The sequence below is a fragment of the Phyllobates terribilis genome, unplaced genomic scaffold, assembly GCF_046119375.1.
Source record: "Phyllobates terribilis strain yellow unplaced genomic scaffold, ASM4611937v1 Scaffold_12__6_contigs__length_324123572, whole genome shotgun sequence".
NCBI classification, from domain to species: Eukaryota; Metazoa; Chordata; class Amphibia; order Anura; family Dendrobatidae; genus Phyllobates; species Phyllobates terribilis.
The window spans coordinates 20,021,151-20,046,273 of NW_027362772.1; the positions used below are offsets into that span (position 1 = coordinate 20,021,151).

Consider the following 25,123-nt stretch of genomic DNA (forward strand, 5'->3'; position numbering starts at 1 on the left):
CCGTGGTCCTCCACGCGGCGTAATGCCCTCCCCGTGGTCCTCCACGCGGCGTAATGCCCTCCCCGTGGTCCTCCACGCGGCGTAATGCCCTCCCCGTGGTCCTCCACGCGGCGTATTGCCCTCCCCGTGGTCCTCCACGCGGCGTAATGCCCTCCCCGTGGTCCTCCACGCGGCGTAATGCCCTCCCCGTGGTCCTCCACGCGGCGTAATGCCCTCCCCGTGGTCCTCCACGCGGCGTAATGCCCTCCCCGTGGTCCTCCACGCGGCGTAATGCCCTCCCCGTGGTCCTCCACGCGGCGTAATGCCCTCCCCGTGGTCCTCCACGCGGCGTAATGCCCTCCCCGTGGTCCTCCACGCGGCGTAATGCCCTCCCCGTGGTCCTCCACGCGGCGTAATGCCCTCCCCGTGGTCCTCCACGCGGCGTAATGCCCTCCCCGTGGTCCTCCACGCGGCGTAATGCCCTCCCCGTGGTCCTCCACGCGGCGTAATGCCCTCCCCGTGGTCCTCCACGCGGCGTAATGCCCTCCCCGTGGTCCTCCACGCGGCGTAATGCACTCCCCATAGTCCTTCATATAGTATAATGCCCCCCATACTGTGTTATGGCCACCGGTCACTGATTTAAAAAAAATAAATACATTACTCCCCTCTTTTGGTTCCACCTGATGCTCCGGTCTCCTCAGCCTGTGGTGTGAAGTGCCGGACATCTCAGAGCAGCGGGTGCCTTGTAATGACATCTTTGCGCCCGCTGCTCTGAGATGTCAGACGTCAAGGAAGAATGATGGGCGCACTGTGGAAGCGTCCGCTGACACGCCCTCCTCCATCATAATTGCTCGCACTGGGCCCACCTTCGGCCATCAGCGCGAGCAATGATGATGGAGGAGGGAGCGTCAGTAGACGCTTCCACAGTGCGCCCATCATTCTGTGCGGGCGGCCGGGCAGTGCGAGTACTGATGAGTGGAGGAGGGCCTCCCCCTGGCTCATGGGCCCCATAGCAGTGGCGTGGCCTGCCGCCATTGGCGGTATGCCACTGTGCTCTATGCACCTGCATGTGCTTAGTGCACTGTTCTGCCCCTCAATTACCATGCCTGGCCGCCTGCCCCTATGCTAATTGACAGTACTCTCCTGGCCTATATCTCTCTACATAGGTGGAGGCGGCGGACCATGATAACTGAGAGGTGGAGCAGCAGATGTGCCTAGATACACAGATGTACGGGGAAGGGGACAAAGGATGTGGTATTACAGAACAAGTTGGTTTCTTAGAACACAAAGTTTAAAAAATATATTTAGATATAGTCCAAGTTCTCAGAGTTTACAGCATCAGTCAGGTCAATGGGAAGCTACAAGGAGGTAGTTACAAAGTAGGTAGTTATGTAACCTCATTTCTAAAAGGCTCACATAAGCGTGTAAGAAATCGCAAGTGACTAAACTAAACTGATCTGATCATTTGATGGGATGTTGTAGGACCTGATGATGATGATGTCTGAATAGGGCTCATAGCGTCCATGTTCTGGTCACCCCAAACATCAATTCTAGCGTCCATGTTCTGGTCACCCCAAACATCAATTCTGTACAAACTCTGAAGGGTTTGTCTCATAAATAACAAGTATCATACTACAGTATATATAACTTATAATGAATGTATGATCACTGAGGGTCTGACTGCCGGACCACATGATCCTGAGGGGTCTAAAGTCATCTGTGTGAGTGGAGTATTATTGAGCATGTGCGACCACCAATCCTATATACAGGAAATGGACAAACGATCACACATGTCACTGACGGGATCAAGACTGTGATAGGCTGGAAGTGGTTCTTGAAATGCAGGAAAGTGATATCATTTTATTCCATTTTGTGAAAAATACAACAAATAGGCAAAAATATCCTTTACATAAGTATATATATTGTATGTTAGTAAACATTTCTATTCGTTGTACACTGAAAGAACATTTATATTTTGGTGTTGCCGTTATATCGATGACGTTCTTCTCGTGTGAAATTCGTATCTGCCTTTTTCTCATATTTCGCTTCCAATATGGAGAGAAGTCTATTTTGTATCTTGATGTTTCCATGAGTGGTTGTATCACTTGCAGAAGAACTAAACAAAGTTTTTAAAGAAAAATGATTATAGCACTTTCACTCTATGTTCTTGCACTTGTCACATGAAGAACAGGTACTTTCCCATAGAGAAGTGTATTACGTCTAAATGTTACATCATTCAGAACATATTTCCTGACTAACTAGTAGCCTGCACAAAAAAAAAAGAAATTGTGGAAATTATTCGAAGGGGCTTAGAAAACTAAAATAAACATTAATAAAACTAATAAACTCTTTTAAGGTTCTCATTTCCAGCCTCCGATCCTGGTGTTGTGATGAAGGGTGCTGGCTGATTGCCCCCTTTTTTGTCTCTGCTAGCCCCCTCCATCACATCACTGACACAGAGACTTGGGAGGGAGCCCTTTTCTGCACCAAAGCAAAGCTGGAAGAAGAGGGGCCGGGACCAAAATATGGAGTCTGGAAACATTTACAATAAATATTTTAAAATCAGAATAAGGGCTCATGCAGACGGTTGTATATCCTCTCATGCGAGAATATCGGGCTGATTGTGCAAATGACACTCTGATCAGAGTGTGAACCGATTCTCTCGGATTGGGAGAAGATGGAGTGCGCAGAAATCAGACTGCACTCAGATGTCATCCAAGTGAAGTCCCAAGGTTTCCCACGGACTCATTGACTTGCATGGCCGAATGCGGTCTGAGTGCGATCCAATGTTTTGTCGGATCCAAATCGGACCGATAATACAGTCGTCTGCACGAGCTCTGAGTCATAACCTTGGGGTCTCTGTATATATGATATAAAACCAAAACCACAAGCAGCGCTCAGCACACCGTCTCGCTTCTTCATTTGGCCTCAGGCCTTTTGCTTTTCCCAAGCCACATAATGAAGTGACTGTGAACGTGTGGGAAATCCTTTGAACCGCCTGATTACTCGATTATGTGCAATAAGCTGCTGTTGGCGGCCGGAGATTACATTTCATGATACGTCAATTATACGAGATGTTTCTATTAATTGTTATATTTGTTTAACAGTTTGATGGTTCTGAAAATCAGAAACAGATACTTTTCTCTTCTCTATTAAAGTGTAAAATGATACAATTAATAGAGAAACAAGAGCAAGAATGCAGTCTCCACACTCTCCAGTGCAGGCGCTCAAGCATTGTGCATCCAGATTACCGATGCCCCGTGCTACAATGTATCCATATCATGCAGAATGGCGGCTTCCCAACCCCACAAAGAAGTAACTCTTGTTCTCCGTTTTTGCAGGAACTTGTAAGAGGGTTGAAAAGTGTTTTTAAAGTTTTTGTCTGTGAGCAGCTTCTTCCTTAAATTCTTAGCAATGTTGGCGCTTTATTGCTGGTCGCTTAACTGATGGCGTTGGGTGGTGTTTGGATTGTCTGGTTCTTGACAAATTTTACTAGTGTAGCAGCGCCCTGGACAAACCCTCACCAAAGAAAATAAGTCCAGTGGATCGCTGAGGCTGAGGGGGCATTTCTGGATTTAATGCCATCCCTCTTTAGATAGACTTGATTGCACCTGATTTCAGGAGGCCATTTGTGGTCCAGACCAAAGCCTTTGATACGGGGTTTGGCACAGTCCTGTCGTAGAAGGTTGTCACCTGTCTGAGCAGAAAGCTTACAACCCCCCCGAAAATCATCCATAGTATTGTCCAACATGACTGTTTGGCATTAATGCCGTCCCTCTGTAGATAGACTTGATTGCACCTGATTTCAGGAGGCCATTTGTGGTCCAGACCCAAAGCCTCTGATCTGGGGTTTGGCACAGTCCTGTCGTAGAAGGTTGTCACCTGTCTGAGCAGAAAGCTTACAACCCCCCCGAAAATCATCCATAGTATTGTCCAACATGACTGTTTGGCATTAATGCCGTCCCTCTGTAGATAGACTTGATTGCACCTGATTTCAGGAGGCCATTTGTGGTCCTGACTAGTGTTGAGCATTCCGATACTGAAATATCGGGTATCGGCCGATATTCGCGGTATCGGAATTCCGATACTTAATTCCGATACTTTTACAATATCGAATACCGGAATCGGAAGTTCCCATAATGCCTGCGCTCTGCAGGGTCTCTGAAGGATGACAAGCTGGATGGCAGCGCTCAGCTGAGATCCAGCCTGTCATCAGAATGCCATCCCGGCGTGGGAGAATTCTCCTGATTGTTTAAAAGCCGGCGGGCGGTAAAAAGCCGCCGGCTTTTAAACAATCACACAGCCCCATACTGCTTCCCCGCAGCCTCCCACCCCGATCCTCCGCTCCCCTCGCCACCTCCCATCCCGATCGTAAGTTAGGACCGGGCGGGGAGCGCAGCACCAAGGAGCGGGGAGCGAAGGATCCGGGCGGGGAAGCCGGCAGTGAAAAGACTTCACCGCCGGCTTTCCCGTTCTGTGCTGCGCTTTCCCGCCGGTTATTTCAAATGAACAGCTGAGGTATCAGGTGATGCCGATCAGCTGTTCATTTGAAGTCGCGCGGTGCCCTCGGAGGGTTCATGTGAGTTCATGCTTGACTGCATTGCATGAACTCACATGAACTTTCCCACGGTCGCACAGGTCAGCCTCACCTCCCAGACCCGTCATGATTGGTGTGTGTGGGTGTCTGTGCGATGTGTGCGGGTGTGTGCGATGTCTGCGGGGGTGTGTGCGCGGTGTCTGTGCGATGTCTGGGGGTGTGTGCGGGTGTGCGCTGTGTCTGTGCGATGTGTGCGGGGTGTCTGTGCGATGTGTGCGGGTGTGTGCGTGCAGGCAGACATAGGCCGATGTGACACTACTACTCCCATCGGCCTATTTCTGTCCCCCGTCCACTCCTGCCAGCAGGATCAGCTCGATGGGAGCAGTAGTTCCCATCAGCCTGATCCTGCTATATAAATTCCCCTACTGTGCCCCAATAAATGTTAAATACATGTCATTGGTGGCCAGTGGTTACCTAAAATAAATTAGTTCATACATTACCTGTCCCCGCCGATCGCCACCTAAAATAAAGTAAAAAATAAAAAACTACACCTATACTCACCTAGACACCTAATTCCCCGAAGCCATCAATCTTCTGTAATAAAATATAAAATAATAAACCACAACCTTATCCTTACCCCTCCGTAGTAGTCCACGAGTGTCCCACGATGATCTCCAGTTCAGAGCAGCCACATAGAATGTGACCGCTCTGAACCGCTGCCGCCGCTAGAATGATGGGGCCGTAAAGCAGCCCCGTCATTGCATAAGCGGGTTCACCGGAGTTCAGGCAGCGCTGCTCCGGTCAACTTCTTTACGGCCCTGCTGTATCGTGAGAAATTCCCACGGTACAGCAGTGCCGTAAAGGAGGTCTCCGGAGCTGCGCTGCCTGAATGCACTCCGGTGACCTCAGTCAGTGGCTCCCGCTGCCGGGAGCGGACGTGTTCCCGGCAGCGTGAGCTTACAGCAGCCATGCACAGCTGTCACCATCTCCAGATGTGACAGCAGTGCATGGGAGATCAGCGCAGGAACGTGGACAGGTAACTATTATTTTTAGTAAACTAAGAATTAAATAAAATGGTGTGTTTTATTTCAAATAAATTATTTTTTTCTGGGTGTAGTGTGTTTTTTCTTTTTAACACTTTGTAGGTTAGTAATGAGGGTGTCTTATAGACGCCCCTCATTACTAACCTGGGCTTCATGGCAGCTGGCATTATAAGCTGACATGAACCCCAGCCCTATTACCCCCTGCCACCGCACCAGGGCAGCGTGGAAGAGCGAGGCTAAGTGCCAGAATTGGCGCATTCTATGGATGCGCCATTTCTGGGGCGGCTGACGGCTGGTGTTTCTAGCCTGGGAGGGGGCCAATATTCATGGCTCCCTTCCTGGGCTATTAATATCAGCCCCCAGCTGTCTGCCTAGCCTTTGCTAGCTATTAAATTAGGGGGGACCCCACGTCATTTTTTTGGGGGGGTCCCCCATTTTAATAGCTAGTAAAGGCTAGGTATTCAGCTGGGGGCTGATATTAGTAGCCTGGGAAGCTCCGTGGGTTTTACCCCCTTCCCAGGCTTCAAACATCTGCCCCAGCCGTCTGCTTAACCTCCGCTAGAGACTAAAATTATGGGGAACCCACCGCCAATTTTTTTTTTAAATAAATCCTTTATTTTAACACTAAATGACATTTGAGGAGTTAATAAAGATGCAGTCCCTAAATTATTATTTATTTTTTAATTAATTTTTCCCAAAAATTTTGACGTGGGCTTTGCCATATTTTTGTATGCCAGCCAGGTACAGCATCCAGCTTCTATGAACGCGCCATTTTCCGGGGCGGCTGCGGACTGCAATTTGCAGCGGGGGGGGGCCCAGAAAGCTTGGGTCTCCCTGCGCTGCAGATTCCATCCCCCAGCTGCCTAGTTGTGCCTGGCTGGACACAAAAATAGGGAGAAGCCCCACGTATTTTTTTTTTAAATTATTTCATGAAATTTATGAAATAATAAAGAAAAAAAGGGCTTCCCTATATTGTTGTGTCCGGCCAGGTACAAATAGGCAGCTGGTGGTTGGGGGCAGCCCGTTCCTGCCTGCTGTACCTGGCTGGACACAAATATAGTGCGAAGCCCCACGTCAATTTTTTTTTAATTATTTCAGGAAATTCATGACACAACAATATAGGTAAGCCCTTTTTTCTTAATTATTTCATGAATTTCATGAAATAATTTAAAAAAAAAATACGTGGGGCTTCGCCCTATTTTTGTGTCCAGCCAGGTACAACTAGGCAGCTGGGGGCTGGAATCTGCAGCGCAGGGAGGCCCAAGCTTTCTGGGCTCCACCCGCTGCAAATTGCAGTCCGCAGCCGCCCCGGAAAATGGCGCGTTCATAGAAGCGCCATCTTCTGGCGCTGTACCCAACTCATCCAGGGCCCTGGTGCGGTGGCTCACTGGGTAATAAAGGGGTTAAGGCCAGCTTGGCATTATCAGCTGGCCCTAAGCCCGAAATTCATGGGGTCACGCCAATATTAGACATGACCACCATGAATTTCTAGTAAAGTATTTAAAAAAACACAACACCCAGAATAAAGTCCTTTAATTGAAATAAAGACACAATTCTTTATTGTTCTAAATTAAACCATACTTACCATCACGCCCATTCCAGCTGAAGCCAACAATCTCCTGAAATAAAAGAAAAATAATAAAGCAACATCATCCTTACCTTTCCATGGTTCCCATGACAGCTTCAGCTCTGCTACATCGAGATGGCTGGCTGGACCGCAGCAGAACGCTGCCATCCAGCCTGTCATCCCGCAGACACTGAGAAGCGCAGGCATGCTTGCGCTCCTCAGTGTCTGGCTGTGACGGCATCCAGATGAGCCGAGTTAATGTCCAATGAACTCAGCTCACCTCATTCACGTCACTGACAGCGTGGGAGAATTCTCACGCTGAAGCGCTGAGTGCAGGAGAATTTTCCCACTCTGTCAGTGACGTACATGAGGTGAGCCGAGTTCATTGTCGGCTCATCTGGATGCCGTCACAGTCAGACACTGAGGAGCGCAAGCATGCCTGCGCTTCTCAGTGTCTGCGGGATGACAGGCTGGATGGCAGCGTTCTGCTGCGGTCCAGCCAGCCATCTCGATGTAGCAGAGCTGGAGCTGTCCTGGGAACCATGGAAAGGTAAGGATGAGGTTGCTTTATTATTTTTCTTTTATTGCAGGAGATCGTTGACTTCAGCTGGAATGGGCGTGATGGTAAGTATGGTTTAATTTAGAACAATAATTGAAATAAACACACAATTCTTTAAAGGACTTTATTCTGGGTGTTTGTGTTTTTTGTAACTTTGACTATGGGGTTAGTAATGGGGGTGTCTTATAGACGCCTCTCCATTACTAACCTGGGCTTGATGTCAGCTGGCATTATAAGCTGACATCAACCCCAACCCTATTACCCCACTGCCACCGCTACAGGGCAGTGGGAAGAGCGAGGCTAAATGCCAGAATTGGCGCATCCTATGGATGCGCCATTTCTGGGGTGGCTGACGGCTGGTGTTTCTAGCCTGGGAGGGGGCCAATATTCATGGCTCCCTTCCTGGGCTATTAATATCAGCCCCCAGCTGTCTGCCTAGCCTTTGCTAGCTATTAAAATAGGGGGGACCCCACGTCATTTTTTTGGGGGGGTCCCCCATTTTAATAGCTAGTAAAGGCTATGTATTCAGCTGGGGGCTAATATTAGTAGCCTGGGAAGCTCCGTGGGTATTACCCCCTTCCCAGGCTTCAAACATCTGCCCCAGCTGTCTGCTTAACCTCCGCTAGAGACTAAAATTATGGGGAACCCACCGCCAATTTTTTTTTAAATAAATCCTTTATTTTAACACTAAATGACAAGTACAGTAATCAACACTGTCACTGTACTTCATATATATGTGACTGACATGTTTCTATCTATCTAATCTATGTGTGAAGCTCTATTCTGTCTGTTATAAATTGTCGGGTACAGATGCTGAATTGCCGGCCGGCTTTTTTAAAGAGACAGTGCATGAAAACACTAATATTTTTTTTGATAAATCCTTTACACTAAATGACAAGTACAGTAATCAACACTATCACTGTACTTCATATATATGTGACTGACATGTTTCTATCTATCTAATCTATGTGTGAAGCTCTATTCTGTCTGTTATAAATTGTCGGGTACCGCTGCTGAATTGCCGGCCGGCTTTTTTAAAGAGACGGTGCATGAAAACACTATTATTTTTTTAAATAAATCCTTTACACTAAATGACAAGTACAGTAAGCAACACTATCACTGTACTTCATATATATGTGACTGACATGGTTCTATCTATCTAATCTATGTGTGAAGCTCTATTCTTTCTGTTGTAAATTGTCGGGTACCGGTGTATGCCGCTGCTGAATTGCCGGCTTTTCGCATAATACATTCTACATTATTCTTAGTTGTTTTACTTCATGTAGAATTAACCTACAAGGAAAGAAAGGGTTTATTTTCATTCCGATATTAGTGTCCCATTGACTTGCATTGGTTTCCGGTATCGGAATCGGCGATATCCGATACTTTTTGAGTATCGGTCCGATCCAATCCGATACGATATTTCCTGATATCGGAAGGTATCGCTCAACACTAGTCCTGACCCAAAGCCTCTGATCTGGGGTTTGGCACAGTCCTGTCGTAGAAGGTTGTCCCCTGTCTGATCAGGAAGCTTACAGCCCCCAGAAAATCATCCATAGTATTGTCCAACATGACTGTTTGGAATTCCAGTCCTCCTTGAGATATTTCTGGTTGGACAACACTTGGATGAGTCAAACCAATGAGTCAGAAAAGTTATTTTAACTTCTCACAATTCTAGGGAAAGCAGATGTTCTGCTCAGAACGCTCTCCATGATGACTAGGTGACCTTCTGACAGTAAAAGTGAGAGGGTGATGGGACGAGGGTCTGGATTGCTGTACTTTCACCTCCACATACACATTTTAGGCTTCCGGAAGCTGGAGATTAACCTGGAAAAGCTGCGTGTGGTGTAAATAACCCAAGAAAGCTGGATATCCCTAGTAACGTATAGTTTGGTGAGCACTTCGGTCATTTTCGGGGTTGGATTTTTCTGAAATGATCAGCAGGTTTGGTGGCAGGGTCCGCCATCCCCTTGCTGGCCTCATTTTCTCTATAGCCCCCAGTTAGTCCAGTTGTTGGGCTGATTCATCACTGGGTTTAGAGACGTGAGAATTATTTCACGGTAAATCAAAATCTCCCCAAATTTTTAGAAAAAGAAAAATCGGAATTTTTGCATTTCTCTCTGAGTCCGTCAAGCACTTATTTTTCTGGATTATCAATGGTTCGGGAAGGGAGTTTAAAAAAACCTTTAATCACCTCTCATCAGACCTTAACATACCCATCTCCCACCATCGCTGGTCCTCCTATCAGCTGTTATGACTAGGGCTTTGGACCCCCAGCCTTTTCCAACCACCTCTTCCAATCACTGGGCCCCATGTCATCCAATAGGTTGAGGAACGTCATGCCCCATACGGTCATGTGGGACCTAAGAAAATGGAAGACCCGGCTGGATGTAGACATGGAGATGATCGGAGGACGAGCAAGAGGACAGGTGCAGGAAGAGCGAGGAGAGGTGAGTGCAGGATGGTTTCTTTTTTTTGCCCTTCCCCGACCTTTCTAATTCACATCAAATCTATTCAATGTGAATTGGGCAAATTGCTAGAATGAAATTTTAGGGGATTTACTTAAGTCTAGTGTCGGCACCCGGTGTCTGTTCTGGAGACTTGTTACTCCGGTCCGCTAGGTGGTTCCATTGGTGGGAAGTAACACACTATCCATTTTATTTCTTTGGTTGGTGATCTGTCATCCGTATAGTCAGGGAAGCTGATTAGTTGCCCCCCAGATGGGTAGCGGTTAATGTGTTTTTGGGTCTGGATGTGCATTTATTTTATACTCCAACAATAAAGAACAGGAGATGCCCGGTGTGGCCAGAACTTCTGCGTTAAGCTGCGTTCCCACGAAGAGTTTTTTTTTAAGCCGCATATTTTCTAAAAAAAAAAATGCGAGTAGCCTATTTTACTAAATGGTTGCCGAAAATCTGCAACATTAGAAGCTCATTGTGAGAACGTAGCCTTACTGCCGGGATACCGTTTTGCCTAAAGTTTGACATGGAGAAGCTAGATCTTGATTTCATGTACGTGCAAAGACAGACAGCCTACAGCCAATTGGCGCTTTCTCAAGGAAGCATTTTGCAAATCCAAAACATAAAAGCTAAACTACAATATAACTTTTTCATGATGTGACTATTCTGTTGCAAATTGTAGCGCCCTCCCTCTCCCATATTTGCACCAAATTGAGACCTTTTTACCTAAATTCCCACCACTCTCAAGAACTTTTTGGATAGTGCACAGGAGCATAACCAGAGGCCTGGTACATTTACTATACTTTAGGTCAGTAATCGGCATAAGGGCTCGTGAAGACGGCCGTATTATCAGTCCAATTACGACCCGACAGAACATCAGATCGCATTCGGACCAATGTTATTCTATGGGGTCCGTGCACAAATCGCAGCAGTTTGATCCAATATTGGGATCTCACTCGGTCATGGAAGTTAATGAGTCTTTGGGAAAACATACGACTGCACTCGGATGACGTCTGAGTGCAGTCTGATTTCCATGCACTAACAGAATGGAGAAAATGGAGACTTTTTTTTTCCTCATCCGAGAGAATCGAATCACGCTATGCTGACATTTGGAACAAACTTTGATCAGAGTTTCATTTGCATTCCGTATATGACCGTCTGCAAAAGCCCCAAGTTACCCTTTAGCCATAGACATCTGCTGGTATATAAGTGATGCCGGTGGTGACGGATGATATCAGCACAGTCTGATCATATTTGCTTTACCTGTAATGTTTCTACTTCAGCAAAACCATTCGCTTGATTCAGCGCATAGCACTGTAACAACAAAAAAATCATATTGGAAGTTATTAAGGGGTTAATCCAAAATGTGGTTGATTCCGCTGTAATAGGGAAGGGTGATTCATGGGTGTCTTGGCAATTATTACACAAATAGAAAGATTTACAGACAGATGTGCACCATGTTGTGCAGAAACCACAGGCTGCAAGGCGGCTGATTACTATCCAGGAGCAGAGAGGGATCACCATGTAACAGAGGAATCTCCATCAGGAGTCGGTGCCAGACTGGGAAATTAGGGGATTAATACGACCAACGGGTGAAGGGTCCCTTTGACAGACGCGGGGATATAAATAATTATATTTTGTAAATGTCAAACAGACAAAAAAGAGCCTCATGTACCGGGGTAATTATTAAAACACAAATCAATTAGTTGTTACATTAGTTTCCATTTATTTAATAATATTTACTGCAACATTCTAACAACAAAGAGAAAATGTTACCACTAGTAATCCTGGAGGAAAGGCTCTGTCCCCATGTGTGATCCTGTCTGCTGTATCTAATCCTATCCTGTGTGATACTGTCTGCTGAGCTGTGTATTTAATCCTATCCTGTGTGATACTGTCTGCTGAGCCGTGTATCTAATCCTATCCTGTGTGATACTGTCTGCTGAGCTGTGTATCTAATCCTCTCCTGTGTGATACTGTCTGCTGAGCTGTGTATCTAATCCTCTCCTGTGTGATACTGTCTGCTGAGCTGTGTATCTAATCCACTCCTGTGTGATACTGTCTGCTGAGCTGTGCATCTAATCCTATCCTATCTGATACTGTCTGCTGAGCTGAGTATCTAATCCTCTATGTGATACCGTCTGCTGCATCTAATCCTATCCTGTGTGATACTGTCTACTGCATCTAATCCTATCCTGTATGATACTGTCTGCTGAGCTGTGTATCTAATCCTCTCCTGTGTGATACCGTCTGCTGTATCCAATTCTATCCTGTGTGATACCGTCTGCTGTATCTAATCCTATCCTGTGTAATACTGTCTGCTGTATCTAATCCTGTCTTGTGTGATACCATCTACTGTATCTAATCCTATCCTGTGTGATACTGTCTTCTGTATCTAATCCTATCCTGTGTGATCCTGTCTGCTGTATCTAATCCTATCCTGTGTGATACAGTGTAATAAGCCGTGCAATGTTCCTCACCCATGACGTAGGTGTTTACTGGTTTAGTGAATGAACAGTGATGCAGCAGAGATAACTGACAGCAGAGGAAACGATAGGCGGCGTCGGGCAGCTCTAATCTGGATTCATCTAGATATTGTACAGGGATTTCCTTTTGCATTTCTTAGCCAGCAGCCTCGGTAATCATGAGTATATCTCATGTGTACAACCCCTGGCAAAAATTATGGAATCACCGGCCTCGGAGGATGTTCATTCATTCAGTTGTTTAACGTTGTTGAAAAAAAGCAGATCACAGACATGGCACAAAACTAAAGTCATTTCAAATGGCAACTTTATGGCTTTAAGAAACACTAAAAGAAATCAAGATAAAAAATGTGGTACTCAGTAAGCGTAATTTTTTCAGACCAAGCAGAGGGAAAAAATTATGGAATCACTCAATTCTGAGGAAAAAATGATGGAATCATGAAAAACAAACACACAAAAGAACACTCCAATACATCACTAGTATTTTGTTGCACCACCTCTGACTTTAATAACAGCTTGCAGTCTCTGAGGCATGGACTTAATGAGTGGCAAACAGTACTCTTCATCAATCTGGCTCCAACTTTCTCTGATTGCTGTTGCCAGATCAGCTTTGCAGGTTGGAGCCTTGTCATGGACCATTTTCTTCAACTTCCACCAAAGATTTTCAATTGGATTGAGATCCGGACTATTTGCAGGCCATGACATTGACCTTATGTGTCTTCTTTCAAGGAATGTTTTCACAGTTTTTGCTCTATGGCAGGATGCATTATCATCATGAAAAATGATGTCATCATCCCCAAACATCCTTTCAATTGATGGGATAAGAAAACTGTCCAAAATATCAATGTAAACTTGAGCATTTATTGAAGATGTAATGAGAGCCATCTCCCCAGTGCCTTTACCTGACATGCCGCCCCATATCATCAATGACTGTGGAAATTTGCATGTTCTCTTCATGCAGTCACCTTTATAAATCTCATTGGAACGGCACCAAACAAAAGTTCCAGCATCATCACCTTGCCCAATGCAGATTCGCGATTCCTCACTGAATATGACTTTCATCCAGTCATCGACAGTCCACGATTGCTTTTCCTTAGCCCATTGTAACCTTGTTTTTTCTGTTTAGGTGTTAATGATGGCTTTTGTTTAGCTTTTCTGTATGTAAATCCCATTTCCTTTAGGCGGTTTCTTACAGTTCGGTCACAGATATTGACTCCAGTTTCTTCCCATTCGTTGCTCATTTGTTTTGTTGTGCATTTCCTGTTTTGGAGACATATTGCTTTAAGTTTCCGGTCTTGAGGCTTTGATGTCTTCCTTGGTCTACCAGTATGTTTGCCTTTAACAACTTTCCCATGTTGTTTGTATTTGGTCCAGATTTTAGACACAGCTGACCGTAAACAACCAACATCTTTTGCAACATTACGTGATGATTTACCTTCTTTTAAGAGTTTGATAATCCTCTCCTTTGTTTCAATTGACATCTCTCGTGTTGGAGCCATGATTCATGTCAGTCCACTTGGTGCACCAAGGTGTGATCACTCCTTTTTAGATGCAGACTAACGAGCAGATCTAATTTGATGCAGTTGTTAGTTTTGGAAATGAAAATTTACAGGGTGATTCCATAATTTTTTCCCTCTGCTTGGTCTGAAAAGAATTACTCTTACTGAGTACCACATTTTTTATCTTGATTTCTTTTAGTGTTTCTTAAAGCCCTTAAAGCCCAATTGAAAATCTTTGGTGGAAGTTGAAGAAAATGGTCCATGACAAGGCTCCAACCTGCAAAGCTGATCTGGCAACAGCAATCAGAGAAAGTTGGAGCCAGATTGATGAAGAGTACTGTTTGCCACTCATTAAGTCCATGCCTCAGAGATTGCAAGCTCTTATTAAAGCCAGAGGTGGTGCAACAAAACACTAGTGATGTATTGGAGTGTTCTTTTGTGTGTTTGTTTTTCATGATTCCATAATTGTTTCCTCAGAATTGAGTGATTCCATAATTTTTTCCCTCTGCTTGGTCTGAAAAAAATTACCCTTACTGAGTACCACATTTTTTATCTTGATTTCTTTTAGTGTTTCTTAAAGTCATAAAGTTGCCATTTGAAATGACTTTAGTTTTGTGCCATGTCTGTGATCTGCTTTTTTTCAACAACATTAAACAATTGAATGAACATCCTCCGAGCCCGATGATTACATAATTTTTTTGCCAGGGGTTGTATATCTCCTCTTCTCTGTCTTCTCCTTTAATGCTCTTTATTAACAAATTTATATCTCTTCCTGGGAAACCCTGGTGACCATTTATTACTCAGGGACTATTCACCAAACGCTCAAAGTTTCAGGCATAATGGGTTTAATTTATGAGCCCGCCGCTGTGATTGACACTATAAAGACCGAGATCAGAGAAAACCCAAATCACGGCTCTTGTATTTAATTCCTAATAAAGTGCTCCGACATGTGGCTGTGCCCGGTACTGCAGCTCAGCCGCTTCACTTCCATCCAGCTGATGGGCGATGGATCCCCACCAATCAAACACTGATCTATTCTAAGGATCGGCTGTTACCTTTTAGAGTCAATAGCGGATAAACAACTCCAACGATAAAGGATTATTTGAAACATTTGTTTAGAATATAAAAAAAAAAAAAATTCACTTGTTTTATCCAGCATTGTATAGCCGGGAATAGTCTTTATATAAATTTCCCAACTGACTGCATTCATGATAATCAAATCCTGAAAGATACTGGTACTGGACATTTACAATTCATCACTAATTTCTTAAAAAGTTCAATCAGTAGTGATACAAATCGATACATTTCTATACAGAAGCGCCCAGCTTACCCTCAGCACATGGGGAGCTCTGTAACCACTTAGTTCTGATCTCCAACTCTGCCTTTTGAGCGATCAGGGTTGTATCAGGATCCCGACCCCCCCATCGATCAAAACGACTAAATGATGGCTATCATTATATTATTATTTTACTTGCTATGCAGAACACCATTAATTCCAAACCCACACGAACCATTGACACACCGAGCAGCCATAACAAAACTTAGTCTTGTGTGTGCCCAGTGTTGGGGCTGCGTCTCTTTACCTGACATTCTTTGTAGCAATTTCCCATAAAATACATTATATGAATATATTATTTATTGGCTCCTTGATAATTAGGCCTCATTCACACATCAGTATTTGGTCAGTATTTTGCACCCATGTTTGTAGGCAAGGCACTTTCAACTGTATCAGCATCCTGGACGCCGATTTACGACATCATGATTTCTATGTACTTCCCTGACTCTGCATACAAAAAAAAACAAGACCTTGTGCTGTAATCTCACTTTTTTTCAGTATATTATGTGGCAAACTGAATTATGTCATTCAAAACTACAACTTGTTTTGCAAAAAAACAAAGGGGAATCGGAAAAGAAAGTGAGAAAAAAAAACTACACTGCTCAAAAAAAATAAGGGACCACTTAAACAACAGAATATAACTCCAAGTAAATTAAACTTCTGTGAAATCAAACTGTCCACTTAGGAAGCAACACTGATTGACAATCAATTTCACATGCTGTTGTGCAAATGGAATGGACAATAGATGGAAATTATTGGCAATTATCAAGACACCCTCAATAAAGGAGTGGTTCTGCAGGTGGGGACCACAGACCACATCTCCGTACCAATGCTTTCTGGCTGATGTTTTGGTCACTTTTGAATGTTGGTTGTGCTTTCACACTCGTGGTAGCATGAGACGGACTCTAGAACCCACAGAAGTTGCTCAGGTAGTGCAGCTCATCCAGGATGGCACATCAATGCGAGCTGTGGCAAGAAGGTTTGCTGTGTCTGTCAGCGTAGTGTCCAGAGGCTGGAGGCGCTACCAGGAGACGGGACAGTACACCAGGAAACGTGGAGGGGGCCGTAGGAGGGCAACAACCCAGCAGAATGACCGCTACCTCCGCCTTTGTGCAAGGAGGAACAGGAGGAGCACTGCCAGAGCCCTGCAAAATGACCTCCAGCAGGCCACAAATGTGCATGTGTCTGCACAAACGGTTAGAGGGTGGTATGAGGGCCCGATGTCCACAGATGGGGGTTGTGCTCACAGCCCAACACCGTGCTGGTGCGGTTGGCCCTGGGTTCCTCCTAATGCAGGACAATGCCAGACCTCATGTGGCTGGAGTGTGTCAGCAGTTCCTGCAAGATGAAGGCATTGAAGCTATGGACTGGCCCGCCTGTTCCCCAGACCTGAATCCGATTGAGCAGATCTGGGACATCATGTCTCGCTCCATCCACCAACGTCACGTTGCACCACAGACTATCCAGGAGTTGGCGGATGCTTTAGTCCAGGTCTGGGAGGAGACCCCACAGGAGACCATCCGCAACCTCATCAGGAGCATGCCCAGGCATTGTAGGGAGGTCATACAGGCACGTGGAGGCCACACACAATACTCGGCCTCATCAGGAGCATGCCCAGGCGTTGTAGGGAGGTCATACAGGCACGTGGAGGCCACACACAATACTGAGCCTCATCAGGAGCATGCCCAGGCGTTGTAGGGAGGTCATACAGGCACGTGGAGGCCACACACAATACTCAGCCTCATCAGGAGCATGCCCAGGCGTTGTAGGGAGGTCATACAGGCATGTGGAGGCCACACACAATACTGAGCCTCATCAGGAGCATCCCCAGGCGTTGTAGGGAGGTCATACAGGCACGTGGAGGCCACACACAATACTGAGCCTCATCAGGAGCATGCCCAGGCGTTGTAGGGAGGTCATACAGGCACGTGGAGGCCACACACAATACTGAGCCTCATCAGGAGCATGCCCAGGCGTTGTAGGGAGGTCATACAGGCACGTGGAGGCCACACACAATACTCAGCCTCATCAGGAGCATGCCCAGGCGTTGTAGGGAGGTCATACAGGCACGTGGAGGCCACACACAATACTCAGCCTCATCAGGAGCATGCCCAGGCGTTGTAGGGTGGTCATACAGGCACGTGGAGGCCACACACAATACTCAGAATCATCAGGAGCATGCCCAGGCATTGTAGGGTGGTCATACAGGCATGTGGAGGCCACACACAATACTCAGCCTCATCAGGAGCATGCCCAGGCGTTGTAGGGAGGTCATACAGGCACGTGGAGGCCACACACAATACTCAGCCTCATCAGGAGCATGCCCAGGCATTGTAGAGAGGTCATACCGGCACGTGGAGGCCACACACAATACTGAGCCTCATCAGGAGCATGCCCAGGCGTTGTAGGGAGGTCATACAGGCACGTGGAGGCCACACACAATACTGAGCCTCATCAGGAGCATGCCCAGGCGTTGTAGGGAGGTCATACCGGCACGTGGAGGCCACACACAATACTGAGCCTCATCAGGAGCATGCCCAGGCGTTGTAGGGAGGTCATACAGACACGTGGAGGCCACACACAATACTGAGCCTCATCAGGAGCATGCCCAGGCGTTGTAGGGAGGTCATACAGGCACGTGGAGGCCACACACAATACTCAGCCTCATCAGGAGCATGCCCAGGCATTGTAGGGAGGTCATACAGGCACGTGGAGGCCACACAATACTGAGCCTCATCAGGAGCATGCCCAGGCGTTGTAGGGAGGTCATACAGGCACGTGAAGGCCACACACAATACTCAGAATCATCAGGAGCATGCCCAGGCGTTGTAGGGTGGTCATACAGGCATGTGGAGGCCACACACAATACTCAGCCTCATCAGGAGCATGCCCAGGCGTTGTAGGGAGGTCATACCGGCACGTGGAGGCCACACACAATACTGAGCCTCATCAGGAGCATGCCCAGGCATTGTAGGGAGGTCATACAGACACGTGGAGGCCACACACAATACTGAGCCTCATCAGGAGCATGCCCAGGCGTTGTAGGGAGGTCATACAGGCACGTGGAGGCCACACACAATACTCAGCCTCATCAGGAGCATGCCCAGGCGTTGTAGGGAGGTCATACAGGCACGTGAAGGCCACACACAATACTCAGAATCATCAGGAGCATGCCCAGGCGTTGTAGGGTGGTCATACAGGCATGTGGAGGCCACACACAATACTCAGCCTCATCAGGAGCATGCCCAGGCATTGTAGGGAGGTCATACCGGCACGTGGAGGCCACACACAATACTGAGCCTCATCAGGAGCATGCCCAGGCGTTGTAGGGAGGTCATACAGACACGTGGAGGCCACACACAATACTGAGCCTCATCAGGAGCATGCCCAGGCGTTGTAGGGAGGTCATACAGGCACGTGGAGGCCACACACAATACTCAGCCTCATCAGGAGCATGCCCAGGCATTGTAGGGAGGTCATACAGGCACGTGGAGGCCACACACAATACTGAGCCTCATCAGGAGCATGCCCAGGCGTTGTAGGGAGGTCATACAGGCACGTGAAGGCCACACACAATACTCAGAATCATCAGGAGCATGCCCAGGCGTTGTAGGGTGGTCATACAGGCATGTGGAGGCCACACACAATACTCAGCCTCATCAGGAGCATGCCCAGGCGTTGTAGGGAGGTCATACAGGCACGTGGAGGCCACACACAATACTCAGCCTCATCAGGAGCATGCCCAGGCATTGTAGAGAGGTCATACCGGCACGTGGAGGCCACACACAATACTGAGCCTCATCAGGAGCATGCCCAGGCGTTGTAGGGAGGTCATACAGGCACGTGGAGGCCACACACAATACTGAGCCTCATCAGGAGCATGCCCAGGCGTTGTAGGGAGGTCATACAGGCACGTGGAGGCCTCACACAATACTCAGCCTCATCAGGAGCATGCCCAGGCGTTGTAGGGAGGTCATACAGGCACGTGGAGGCCTCACACAATACTGAGCCTCATTTTGACTTGTTTTAAGGACATTACATCAAAGTTGGATCAGCCTGTAGTGTGTTTTTCCACTTTAATTTTGGGGGTGACTCCAAATCCAGGCCTCCATTGGTTAATAAATTTGATTTCCATTGATGATTTTTGTGTGATTTTGTTGTCAGCACATTCAACTTTGTACAGAACAAAGTATTCAATGAGAATATTTCATTCATTCAGATCTAGGATGTGTTATTTCAGTGTTCCCTTTATTTTTTGAGCAGTGTATGAAATTGCCTTACCAGGAATGGTTGAATCCTGCCCTATCCACGCTAGTATCTGAGCAGCAAAACTTCCTGCTGACTTGGGCCAGGAGGGGGATGTTGCGGCTGATGCAATACTCAAGAAAAAAATGAAATGTAACTGATGTGAGGATTTCCTGAAAAATACAGCCATGCCATTGAGAAAATACTGCACGTAGCTTTAAATGTCTTGTGAGAGAGGCATGAGCAGCGATTCCCAGCACGGCCGCCCGTCCTTCGTCTCCTGTAAGTAACCAGAATTTTCATTCTTTTAACTGTCACTTTAGTTTTAGGGCGAGAAAGAGAAGTTCATCTTATTACCTAAACGTCTGAGCTTCTACTGTTCTACATTCTGCTTTTTAATCACTAAAAACTTTCAAAACAACAAGTATCGGGAACTGCCTTTCAATGCAGTGAAACCGCACTATTAACCCCTTCACTATTCAGGCACTGTGTGACGCTCTCTTTTGGTTGCTTTGTGTAAGCAATGAGTAGAAGGATTATATGACAGCATATATGTCTGTGTGCACATAGTGAGGAGCCGGGCCCTACCTGCCATGCTGCCAGGGGCCCCAGGACAAAGGGCGACGCTGTAGACAGGAGATGAGGACCTGTACTATAATGATTATTTTTACTTTTCTTTTTTTTTATTTATTTCTCCTAGTGATCCCAAGTAACATAATGATTGATCTGTCACCCGGCGATCATATGATCGCAGGGATCTATTGTAGTGCTGCTGCCTCCATAGCATACACAGCGCTCATGTGGAAACTGTAACTTACTCATTGTCTTCCCGTATTGTTCCCTTTCTAGACCCCTATACATATATATATATATATATATTATATATATATATATATATATATATATATATATATATATATATACCCTAGTAGTGAATTCTGGAAACAATTGGGGGGTCCATTATTTAGGATCCTCATAAAGAGAGGTTCTAAATAGCATCTCTGTCTCTGGAGGATCCGTCCTATCTGTATTAGTGACCCCATTGATGTAAATGGGCACTGTGTAATACCTGGTTTCCCCATCAGGGGCGCTGCAGGGGAATTGAACACTTGCTATCTGATTTAGGCATTTGTGTTTCACAATCCATTTACATACCGCAATTACTGGACCGGCCGCTGGTCTCCTATGCTATGAGGCTGGTGGTCCAGGATAGGAGACACGCGGTCAGTCCGGACATTGTGCACCGTACGCAGACTGTGAAACATGGATGTCTGGATTCAGCCTTAGGGCCCATGCAGACATCTGTGCAAATCAGTCCAATCTCAGACCGGACCGTGCCGGCTTCATATATTTCTATGAGGCTGTGACGCTCTGGTCAGCAGCGCCGCTGCCAGTCCGTGCATTGTGGTCCGAGATTAGACGAAACATCTGCATGAGTCTTAATTATTGGGGGTCCCAGCAATTGTGTTCTGCCTATTGTTGAGAAAAGAGATTAATTCAATGTGGAGAACCCTTATAAAAGAGGCTGTCCCTGTTTATAATATTGATGACCTATCCTTTGAATAATACGGCTCCTGGACTTCGAAAATGTAAGAAAAAAAAAGGAAAAAATGTTTGGTCCTTATGGCCAAATTTGTCCTGGTCCATACGGGGTTAAAAAAAATTGATTTGTGGTTATCGTTTATGTAATGTATTACAATGTGGTGGTAATCTGTGATTATGGTGCGGTGATATTACTCAGTCACTACGGTCTTTTGTCAGTAGTGCGGTGATATTACTCAGTCACTACGGTCTTATGTCAGTAGTGCGGTGATATTACTCAGTCACTACGGTCTTATGTCAGTAGTGCGGTGATATTACTCAGTCACTACGGTCTTATGTCAGTAGTGCGGTGATATTACTCAGTCACTACGGTCTTATGTCAGTAGTGCGGTGATATTACTCAGTCACTACGGTCTTATGTCAGTAGTGCGGTGATATTACTCAGTCACTACGGTCTTGTGTCAGTAGTGCGGTGATATTACTCAGTCACTACGGACTTGTGTCAGTAGTGCGGTGATATTACTCAGTCACTACGGTCTTATGTCAGTAGTGCGGTGATATTACTCAGTCACTACGGTCTTATGTCAGTAATGCGGTGATATTACTCAGTCACTACGGTCTTATGTCAGTAGTGCGGTGATATTACTCAGTCACTACGGTCTTATGTCAGTAATGCGGTGATATTACTCAGTCACTACGGTCTTATGTCAGTAGTGCGGTGATATTACTCAGTCACTACGGTCTTATGTCAGTAGTGCGGTGATATTACTCAGTCACTACGGTCTTATGTCAGTAATGCGGTGATATTACTCAGTCACTACGGTCTTATGTCAGTAGTGCGGTGATATTACTCAGTCACTACGGTCTTATGTCAGTAGTGCGGTGATATTACTCAGACTGTGAAGTGCTTAGAAATTAACAAATCGTCTTGAATTTAAAACAATCCCCAGAACCTAAACCTTTTTGCGATCTGCACGTATCTAAGTCACAACCTGATCAGCCCAGGAGCTGCTGAAGATGCCGGCGTTATGTATATTTATTTATATAGATATTTTTTTCACCTTTGTATATTCCGCTCTTGATTCTGCAGATCTCACAATATAATATTTTACATTTGATTCTAATCAAAGTTTCTGCCATCAACTTTTTTTTGTACTGTTAAGACACATCTGAGATGATACAGTAGCGTCCTCCAGTCATTATCACCTATATATATAACAATCTTCTCAGTAACTGATTATTTTTGGTGTCCAGATCTTGTAGTCTCTGGTGTGTGTGACAGTCTCTTGTGTATGGGTCAGAAGAAGGAAAGTTTGGAGAGCTTAGACTATACTCAACCTGGAAAAACTGCATTATTGTTTCTCTTTTTAGATGAATAATACCATAAACAGTTAATATAAAGTATTGTATCTATATGTATATATTATTGCCCAGCTGTTCACCCCCCCTGGCTTTATTCTGGCATGTCCACTGCACCATATCAAATTCCTGAAGCGTTCCAATGATAATGTTAGTTGCCTGATCTGGATACAACTAGGGTTGAGCGGATCTGTGGAAGTTCGGGTTCGTTGGTTTCTACCAAACTTTAGTGCCAGAACTGTACCTGAACTTGAACCAGAAACCAAACCCCATAGAAATCAATGGGGACCCGAAATTTGGAGCAGGAAAATATTCTCTCCCCTTTTTTTTTGTTTTTCTCTTTTTTTTTTCTCCCTCTTTCTCTCCTTTTTTTCTGTCTCATTTTCTCCTCTCTTTCCCTTTTTTTTTGTTTTTCTCTTTCTCTCCTTTTTGTCTCTCTCCTTTTGCTTTCTCTTCCTCTCTCCTTTTTTTTCTCTCCCTCCTCTCCTTTTTCTCTCTCCCCTTCTCTCCTTCTCTCCTTTTTCTGTCTTTATCTCTCTCCTTTTCTCCCTCTCCCTCCTTTTCTCCCTCTCCCTCCTTTTCTCCCTCTCCCTCCTTTTCTCCCTCTCCCTCCTTTTCTCCCTCTCTCTCCTTTTCTCCCTCTCTCTCCTTTTCTCCCTCTCTCTCCTTTTCTCCCTCTCTCTCCTTTTCTCCCTCTCTCTCCTTTTCTCCCTCTCTCTCCTTTTCTCCCTCTCTCTCCTTTTTTCCCTCTCTCTCCTTTTTTCCCTCTCTCTCCTTGTCTCCCTCTCTCTCCTTGTCTCCCTCTCTCTCCTTGTCTCCCTCTCTCTCCTTGTCTCCCTCTCTCTCCTTTTCTCCCTCTCTCTCCTTTTCTCCCTCTCTCTCCTTTTCTCCCTCTCTCTCCTTTTCTCCCTCTCTCTCCTTTTCTCCCTCTCTCTCCTTTTCTCCCTCTCTCTCCTTTTCTCCCTCTCTTTCTCTCCTTTTCTCCCTCTCTTTCTCTCCTTTTCTCCCTCTCTTTCTCTCCTTTTCTCCCTCTCTTTCTCTCCTTTTCTCCCTCTCTTTCTCTCCTTTTCTCCCTCTCTTTCTCTCCTTTTCTCCCTCTCTTTCTCTCCTTTTCTCCCTCTCTTTCTCTCCTTTTCTCCCTCTCTTTCTCTCCTTTTCTCCCTCTTTCTCTCCTTTTCTCCCTCTCTTTCTCTCCTTTTCTCCTTCTCCTTCTCTCCTTTTCTCCCTCTTTCTCTCCTTTTCTCCCTCTCTTTCTCTCCTTTTCTCCCACTCTTTCTCCCCTTTTCTCACACTCTTTTTCTCTCCTTTTCTCACACTCTTTTTCTCTCCTTTTCTCACCCTCTCTTTCTCTCCTCTCCTTTCTCACTCTCCCCTTTTCTTTGTCTCCTTTTTTTTTTCCTCTCCCATTCCTTTTTTTTTTGTCTCTCACCTTTTTTTTTCTCTCTGGACTCCCAAGCCGTAAAATGTACTTCCAGGAGAAGTCCGTGTTCGGAGTTCAGCACCGGGCACTAGGTGTCCAGTACGAACGCCGAAGGTTCGCTCAGCTCTAATAACAACATGTTCCATCAGAAAATGCACAATCCTCCTCTGATCAGGATACAATGTAGTCGGTGACTGAAATGGATAGAAAAAAAAGGTGCAGAGAGGAGAAAGAGGAGTAGCGAAAGAATATGTAAGTAGTGAAGAAATCTTGAACCTGATGGACCGCTGTCTTTCTTCTCTGTAACCCGTCTGTGCAGTTACGGATGGCAGATCATAGGATCATGTCCTTGGTTTGTGTGGATTGTGCTCATGTAGATTTCTGTGTTTTGTTTATTTATGTAACGATACAATTTTGGTTTCGTTGTAATCCTTCTGATGTAGAGAATCCTATTGTCAGGTCAATTTTACTGCACATTGAGCAGTGTTTTTTTTCACCATTTCACCCACTTAGAATTTTATTTCATTTCCAGAACATTATATGGTAAAGTAAATGTAGTCATTCAAAACAAAAAATTACCTCTCCCGACCCCCCCCCCAAAAAAAATCACTTATACAGATATGCCAAAGCAAAAATAAAAAAAAGATGTGGCACTAGGGAGAAGGAAAGGTAATGAATGCGGAAAAACAGGTCAGGGTAGTCAAGAAATCTGAGATCAAGAGCCAGGAGGATTCCTCACAAACAGAGGGAAGAGACAAAGGTGAAGTCAGGTCACAGTCCGGGGTCAGAATTCCAAGGTCAGAGTCCGTCAAGGCAAAAGGGGTAGTACAAAGTCTAGTCAATAGGCAAATCCAGGGTCCGGCAACAGAAGACCAGAATGGCTGAATTCAGAATACCAAGCACAGAGGAAGCACCACACAGGACTGGCAGAGATCTGGGACTGACAGCTTAGCTAAGTAATCACTTGGAACAGGGAACACCTGAAGTAAGCTGAGCCCCTTCCAGTCCCAGATTGGACGTCTGAGCTGTCACTCAAAATACAGACCGCTCAGCACACCCCTAAACTAGATTGGACAACTGAGCTGTCAGTCACTG

At 45.8% G+C, this 25,123-nt stretch overlaps 1 protein-coding gene across 5 annotated transcripts in view; it reads left to right on the forward strand.

Annotated features, from left to right (window-relative positions):
- Positions 1–25,123, forward strand: part of LOC141171947 (uncharacterized) — a 59,772-nt gene that overhangs the window by 767 nt on the left and 33,882 nt on the right. For 2 of the 5 annotated variants that reach the window (XM_073655668.1, XM_073655666.1), the window contains exon 1: positions 19,782–19,989. The exons of 2 other annotated variants lie outside the window; for them this stretch is intronic. The gene's annotated coding sequence lies outside the window, so the exon portion shown is untranslated. Of the gene's footprint in view, positions 1–10,011; positions 10,136–19,781; positions 19,990–25,123 lie in introns of those variants that run through there. One more of the 5 variants, XM_073655664.1, reaches the window with a different exon arrangement.